Genomic DNA, 7,990 nt, shown 5'->3' on the forward strand with positions numbered 1-7,990 from the left:
ATAATGATCGGCCCACATGTTAAGCCTAGAAGGAGTAGAAGAACAGGTCCTGCCAGGGCGGATATCAGGGTCGTCAGCCAAGGTGACCAATTAAATAGCCTTCAAACCACCCCTGTTGTTCTTCTCTTTCTACTCTCCCATTCCCTTGCACATGTAGCTTTACTTAGCCCCGGACTTTCTCACTGGCTAGCAAAAATATTCTTACAGTTACCAAAACCTCCAGTACCACAGTTCCCATTAGTACCGTCCTCACTGAAGTCCAGTTCCCCTCCTGCAGGCATCAAGTCTCCTCCTAGGCCAGGCTAGGGATCTCGCGGGTGAGGCCGCTGGTTGCCAGGATCCAGGTTGTTTTCTGTGCAGGAGCTGGAAGTGGTGTAGCCAGGTTTGGGTGCCGTCTACTTCAACAGCTGTGGGCGTGCTCAGGACAACAGTGTAGTGTCCCTTTCAGGTTGAGGTGAGTCCTTGGACAGTGAACTTCTTTACCCACACAGAGTCTCCGGGCTGGAAGGGGTGTACAGGGTCCACGAGGGGCACTGGCAGTGTATCTGGAACAAGCTTATGGGTGGCTCTCTGGATAAATTGCAGCGCCTATAAGGACTTGAGCAAGGGAATGGTTATGAATTCTAGCTTTCAGTTTCTTCCTGACCCTGGGAAGGAAGTAGAGGAGGTCTACCATACATGATCTCAAGAAAAATGGGGGGGGGGGGACCCATCCAAGTAGGAGATACACCTGGACCATAATAGGGCAAAGGGCAGGGGGTTGGTCCAATTTTCACCGGTTTCCAGGACAAACTTAATTAAACTTTTTAGAGTTCTACTCATGCCTGTCCTAGGACTTGAGCTATACTCTGAGATACCTTGCTACAAAGGCTGGGCTGTTATCTGATCCTATGACTACTGGCAGCTCGAATCTAGGTATAATCTCCTGGAGTAATTTCTTGACTACTACAGAGGCAGTTTCTATCCTATGCTTCAACCTAATCTGAGAAGGTGTCTATACCTTAATGCTGGTGATGACGGCAGGACATCTGTCAGTACTGCATCTGTTACCTCTATGTCATCATGAATGGACTCCTCTGGATCATCTGGAAGCAGGCTGGCAGGGTTGATGGCCAGTGTCTTATGGAACCAGACGCATGGCTGGTCCAGCAGAAGAGCTCGGCACCGGGTGATTCCGGTGTTCGACATCCATCCCTCCGGAGCACCCGAAGGAGGGTCTCAACAGCACGGGGCGCCGTCAGGGCCAGCTCCTGGCCCAGAGCCCGCTTATCCGCCTCCTTCACCAGCAATGCCATGGTGGCCACTGCCCAGAAGCAGACTAGCTGCCACAGGGTCCAGCCTCTTAGACAGATAGGCAACAGGTCTCTTCCAGGGACCTAAAGTCTGAGTGAGAACGCCTTTGGCAATGCTCCTTACCTCACTCATGTAGAGGTGACATCTGGCAAGGCTAGGGCAGGTGCTGAGATGAGAGCCTTCTTTAGCTCCTCAAAGGCCCGTTGCTCTATTTCAGTCCAGTTCAGTGGCTGCGTTCTTCCAGTACATGTTCCTTCTTAGGTCTACAGTCCTTCTTGATGTCCAAGAAAAACAATCAGTTTGTCTGGTGGCTCCCTGGACTGATATCTTCCTAGAGGTCCCATCGGCTCTGTCAAGACTGAATAAACTGCCCAGTGCTCACCAGGAAATTAATAGCTTTGCCTCTCACTTGTAAGGTTACCCTTGGGAGCTTAGTTGAAAGGAGCCCTGGTCTCGTCAGTCTTCTTCCTCGAGGTTAAAAACCGTTGGAATCTAAGTCTCCCTTTCTTTCAGATTGTCTCTGTCTCTTCTGGCCTCACCTTCTGTCTCTCTCCCTCTCTAATCTCTGTCCTTTCCTGTCTCTTGCTCATGTCTTTCTCCCTCCCTTTCTCACATACACATTTACACTTCACTTTCTCTTCCAATCTTTGTTTCTGCTTCTGTCTAAATCCTTCCCTCTCGGACTCCCAGAGTCTCTTTCTTAAGTCTCTGTTTCGTTCTTTCCCTCTCTCCCAGTTTCTCCTTCTCATCACATGCACAACTTTCATAAAAACTTTCACTATTTTACATTAGCTTTTAAACCTTCTTTTTATGTCCTTCAAAAATCTACAACCATATCTCAAATCTTCCATTATTTTAAAATATTTAGAAAAGGCAGAGGGAAGAGTGAGCAGATCCAGCACTCTGTTCCCAGTAGCCGCTTGGATTTTAAACTGCCAAATTCTTCCTACAGATAAAGATCTCAGATTCCCATAAGACCAAAAAGAGGAACAAGAGAATTCCTAGCTGTGCCTTTAAGGCCCCTAACAGAAAACGGTGAAAAGTGTCCAAGCAGTCACAGGGGGTTAAACCATGTTTTCACATTGTTTTAACACAATTCTAAATAAATTATAAACCTTTGTGATGAAGTCTACTTAAATCTATAAAGTAGATACACATGACTGAAACCAAAAATGATTCCTACAGTTTAAACAAAATACAAGATGCAGGTACAAGCCCAAATTCAAGCTTACAATTCAATTAGAAATGATAACAATGGCATATGAGAAAAGCAAAACAAAACAAATTAATATGGCTATCACTTTTTCTACATTAAGAGAAAAATATATGACTTGGCCTACTTCTTCACAAGAGGCACACTATAAATTCCCAACAAATTTACTTAGTTCTATATGAAACAATCTGGATAGGGCTCAAGCACCATTTAGATTCCTCATCTGACAAATGAGAATAAATCAATCCTTGAGATCTTTGATCATTACTGCTTATTCTTAACACATGTAATACAGTTTAGCCTGCCATATTCTAGGCATTTAGTTACTGCAATTAACTTTTCCTAATTTAATTTATACTTTGAACTTTTAAAGCTGGCAAGTAAAATATATTTGGCATTTTTTTTTCTTCAGATTAATAACATTACATTTCTCAATTATAATTCATACTTAAGTAGCTATATGACCCTGCTTAGCTGATACCAATGACAAAGACTAAACATTGTAAGCAAGGCCATGGGGCATCTTCACCATGGAATTACCTGCCACTCCCTGTAGATCACTGGAGTAGCATTCAAATGCAAATGAACACATTCTTTAGCTGAAGACTCCCAGCCATTCCTGTAAACTTGTTACCAGTATCATCTAGGTAGTTTCCGCCTCACGGTGGGGAATTTCAAAAGCTGGTAGGGAATTATCTGCTGCCTCCAGCTATTCAAAACAACCCCTGGAGGGAATAGACACCAGGTGGGCTGAGGCAGGGAGCACACGGGTCCGAGGGGTCCCAGGTGTTGAAGGAGGTGCTTCCACCAGGGCTTTTTCATCTGGCAGTCCGCCGCTTGCCTCTTGCTAGCGAAGGTGCCTTGGGGGAACCAGTGACCCCTCCACTGCAATCACACTCCCTGAACTTTCTGACAGGCTCTTACTGATTTTAAAATTATAACTTGAGTTGACACACATACAAGGACCAAGAGGCCCACAGAATATTTTCCTTTTCCTTTTCCTTTAAAGATTTTACAATGTACTGTAATCATTAATTACATTAAACTTAAATGCCTAATTGAAACAAACAGTTCTGAGACCGTTCCTCCACCACTGATGAAGACTTTGTGGAGGCAGGTGTCTGAAATAAGATTCATTTATTGTAGTTGTTGAGCTTGCTGGGCAGACTTGGTGACTTTGCCAGCTCAAGCTTCCTTCTTGTAAATAGTTAACTTTAGAATTTGGTCTCTGCTTTTAATTTTTTTTTTTTGTACCACAATTGTTACAATTTCATACCTTCCAATCAATAAACACAGACATAAATATTGTTAGGCGGGCCGATTCCCCTCTGATAGAAAGCAAAGCACCCCTGGGAAAAAGGAATCCCAGTGGCCACTCGGGGCAGTTTGCTAGCCATCAGAGCACTCAGCTTTAAACAAATTAAAGGTTTCTTTCCCAATTTTCCTTTGTCAGGGAGACAACCACACTCCTTCAGCCATTTGGGGTTATCAAAAAGAACATCAATCCAAATATCAATGTAGGGAATTTGGTTCGGATGCCCGGGGCTTCCATAGACTATCCGCCAGACTCCCGTGCAGGGCCCCATTTCTAGGGTCCCTGTTGAAGGCCAATCAACCCCAAATCTTGGCCACTCCAACTTACAGAGTCTCCAGAGAGTGAAGGCATCTACAGAAACACTATAGCCTTCACCCTTTTCTGAAGTCAGAAAAAATTTTTAATCATACATTCAAGAGGGCTCAAGGGGCCCTTTGAATTGTCCTGTCCCATCTTGGCCGTGAGGGAGAGGACAATTAGGATTCCAGTGACCAGAGACCCAACGAAGGTCAGCGTTCCCATGCAAGCGCGGTCACGGGCGCAAAGGCAATCTTCACTGCCTTTCGGGGTCCCAGCAGGGGAAGGACAGGCGTCCCCCAGGGACCAACCGAGAGTCGCGGCGCAATTCACACACAACAGCAATAATAACAAACAGCATTCCTAGAAGTACCAACAACCAAACATACCACAACATTCTCTCAGTTTCACCTACTCAAACAACAAGAAACCAGGACCGCAGATGGGGCGTCCCCCACTCCGGCCGGATCTGAGAACTTCTGGCAGCGTCCCGCCGTTCTCTGATCCCAAGCGCTCGCGAGCAACCAAGTACAAGAAACAAATGAGGCCTCTACTTACCGGCGCCGTTCAAGTAGTCCGGACGACAAGAATGGGGCGTCTGCCCGTCTGGGGGTCTCTAATCCCGGACGAGCCCCCAAATGTTGAATGGAGAAGAGACCACCCAAGAGGCAGAGACCCCTACCCGGGAAATAACTCCAACTAGCCAATCAGTCTAATTACAAATTTTATTGCAGATTCGAATCTGGGCTGCCGCCGTGGCAATGGCGCGGCCAGAAGCAGCAGCGGTTACAAAGCGGTCTCTCTCTTTTTAAGCATTCTTCAAACAAGCACATTCCAAACAAGAGGTGGGGGGGGGGGGGTCTTAACCTTGTGATTGCATGCATCAGCCAGATGGCCTAATCTCCCTCCTTGGTTTGTTCTGCTATCTTAGCCTTGACTATCCCAGACTGCTGATTTGGCCTTCAGCCTTGACTAACCCAGACTGTTGATTTGGTCTTCAGGTCCAGGAGGGGGAGGGAGTAGTAACTTTCTACCCTCCAGGCAAGGTCAGTAATTTTTCACTTCTCAGGAGGTAAGAGATTAACCAAAGGATTTCTATGCATGCAGATGAGCATGACCAATGGACACAGACAATAGGTGTATGGAGGCATATGCTGGGGGGGTGAGAGCAGATGGGGAGAGGTCAATGTGGGGGAAAGGAAACATATATAAAACTTTTAACAATAAAGAATTAAAAATTATTATTATGAACTAATCAGGGGGAAAAAATGAAAGTGAAAAGTTCTTGGAAATGAATGAAAATAAACAAACCACCACTCAAAACCTATGGGACATAACAAAAGCAGTCCTGAGAGAGAAGTTCATAGCTCTACAGGTCTATTATAAGAAACAAGGAAAAAAACTAATAAACTAATCCTAAAACTAAATGAATTAAAGAGAGAACAGCAAGAAAATCCCAGAGTAAGTAGAAAGAAGGAAATAATAAAGGTCAGAGTGGAAATAAATGACACAGAGACTAAAAGAAACAAACAGTACAAAAGATCATAAATCCAAGAGCTGGTTCTTTGAAAAGATAAACAAGATTGATGAACTCTTAGCCAGACTCATCAAGAAACAAAGAGAAAGGACCCAGATTAGTAAAATCAGATAAAATATAGGTGATATAACAATGGACGCCACAGAAAAACAAAGAATTATATGTAAATATGAACAACTATATGCCAACAACTAAACAACCTGGGTGAAGCAGACAGATTTACATAAAATACAATCTTCCTGAACTCAAAGAGGAAAAATCAGAAAATCTGAATAGGCCAATAACAACTGATGAAATTGAAGCAGTAATAAAATAAAAAATAAAAATAAAAAACTTGCAGCAAAAAGTCCTGAACCAGGTGAATTTTACCAAACATCCTAAGAACTAACATCTATCTTCTTTAAAATATTCCAAAAAATTCAAGAGAAAGGAACACTCCCAGGCTCTTTTTACAAAGCCACATTATCCTAATCCCAAAACTAGATAAAGACAATACAAAGAAAGAGAATTATAAGCCAATATTCCTCATGAACATAGACGCCAAAATCCTCAACAAAATTCTAGCAAATCGGCTCCCACATTACATCAGAAAGATCATACATCATGATCAAGTAAGATTTATTCCGAGCTTGCAAGAATGGTACAACATCAGCAAATCAATAAGCGTAATACATCACATAAACAAATTGAGAGATAAAAACCACATAGTCATATCAATTAATAAAGAAAAAGCATTTGACAAAATCCAGCACCCTTTCTTGATAAAAACTCTCAAGAAGATGGGAATAGATGGATCATACCTCAACATAATCAAAGCTATATATGACAAACCCACAGTCAACATCATACTTAATGGACAAAACTAAAACCATTTCTCCTAAGAACAGAAACAAGATAGGGATGCCCACTCTGACCACCCCTGTTTGACATAGTACTGGAAGTATTAGCCATTGCAATTGGACAAGAAGAAGAAATAAAAGGCATTCAAGTTGGAAAAGAAGAAGTAAAACTGTCCTTATTTGCAGATGACATGATATTGTACATAGAATACACCAAAGACTCCATCAAAAAACTATTAGACTTAATAACTGAATTTGGCAATGTAGCAGGATACAAAATTACCGTATTTTCCGGTGTATAAGACGACCCCCTAATTTTACAGTTAAAACATAGGTTTAGAGGGCGGAGCTTGAAGATGGCAACCAAACAGATGGACTTGTTCTGACTCCGGTCCCAAAACAGATAAAGGCAGAGACTGAGTCGCTCAGGGAATGTTGATTAGCACCTAAAGGGCAGCGGATATCTCTAGGAAAGTAAGGAAGGGTCCGCTGCACAGGATTTCCTGACCAAGTGGCCAGCACTGCCGACTTTTCCTGGAGCTCCAGCCTCGGTGGGAAGGCTGCACCACCCTACCAGGAAAGGAGGAGCATCTCTGAGGCCTGGAGAGCCCACAGGGGAGGAGTCCATTGAACATCTGTGATGCCCCAATCAGCGCAAACGCGTGGATTCAACGGAGTTCATCGGCTACCCACGGAAAGGTCAGAGTTTGCGGGGATAGCCTGAGGGTCTGGCGGCGCAGGCAGCGATAGCCCAGGAGCTCCCGCAAGGCCCCGCCCCCAGAGCGGCCCAGGAGCGATACCGCCCCACCTCTATTGTAGCCCCAGAGCGCTGCAAGGCCCCGCCCCAGTGAGGCCCCAGAGCTCCGCGGCCCCACCTCTATTGTAGCCCCAGAGCGCTGCAAGGCCCCGCCCCAGTGAGGCCCCAGAGCTCCGCGGCCCCACCTCTATTGTAGCCTGGAGCGAGGCAAGGCCCGGCCCCCAGTGCGGGCCTGGAGCACCTCGGCAGCCGCGCCAGAGCTGCGCCCAAAGAAGGCCGCAGCGAGAAACCTGTCTGGCAACACCCAGTCCGGGGTTTGGCGTAATCATCCCCAGAAGCGGGACTTTTTCTAAAATGCCAGGGGGACACGGGACAGATTGTTAAGAATCGTGGCTGTCCAGCCAAGGGCAGAACACCTGGACACATCGGCACCTGATCCCGTTCACCCCCTTGCTTCTGAATACTAGGGAAGGACTGCCCAGTTGGGCATATCTGGGAAATCGCAGGGGGAAATTGCCTTCCTGGAAACAAGGGATAGGAGCCGGAGGAGATAGTCTGGGAGCCAGCTGGCACTCTGCCAGCTAGAGCCATAGAGAAAGAAGGCCAGAGCAACCAAAAGACTGGGAGGTCAAACCGGAAACACTGACACCTAAGGGCTGAGTTACAAACTGCCTTTTTTTTCTTTTCTTTTCTTTTTTCTTTCTTTCTTTTTCTTTTAATTAATCAAAAATAAATGGAC

This window comes from Pipistrellus kuhlii, unplaced genomic scaffold (genome assembly GCF_014108245.1).
Source record: "Pipistrellus kuhlii isolate mPipKuh1 unplaced genomic scaffold, mPipKuh1.p scaffold_m20_p_17, whole genome shotgun sequence".
In the NCBI taxonomy this organism is placed as follows: Eukaryota; Metazoa; Chordata; class Mammalia; order Chiroptera; family Vespertilionidae; genus Pipistrellus; species Pipistrellus kuhlii.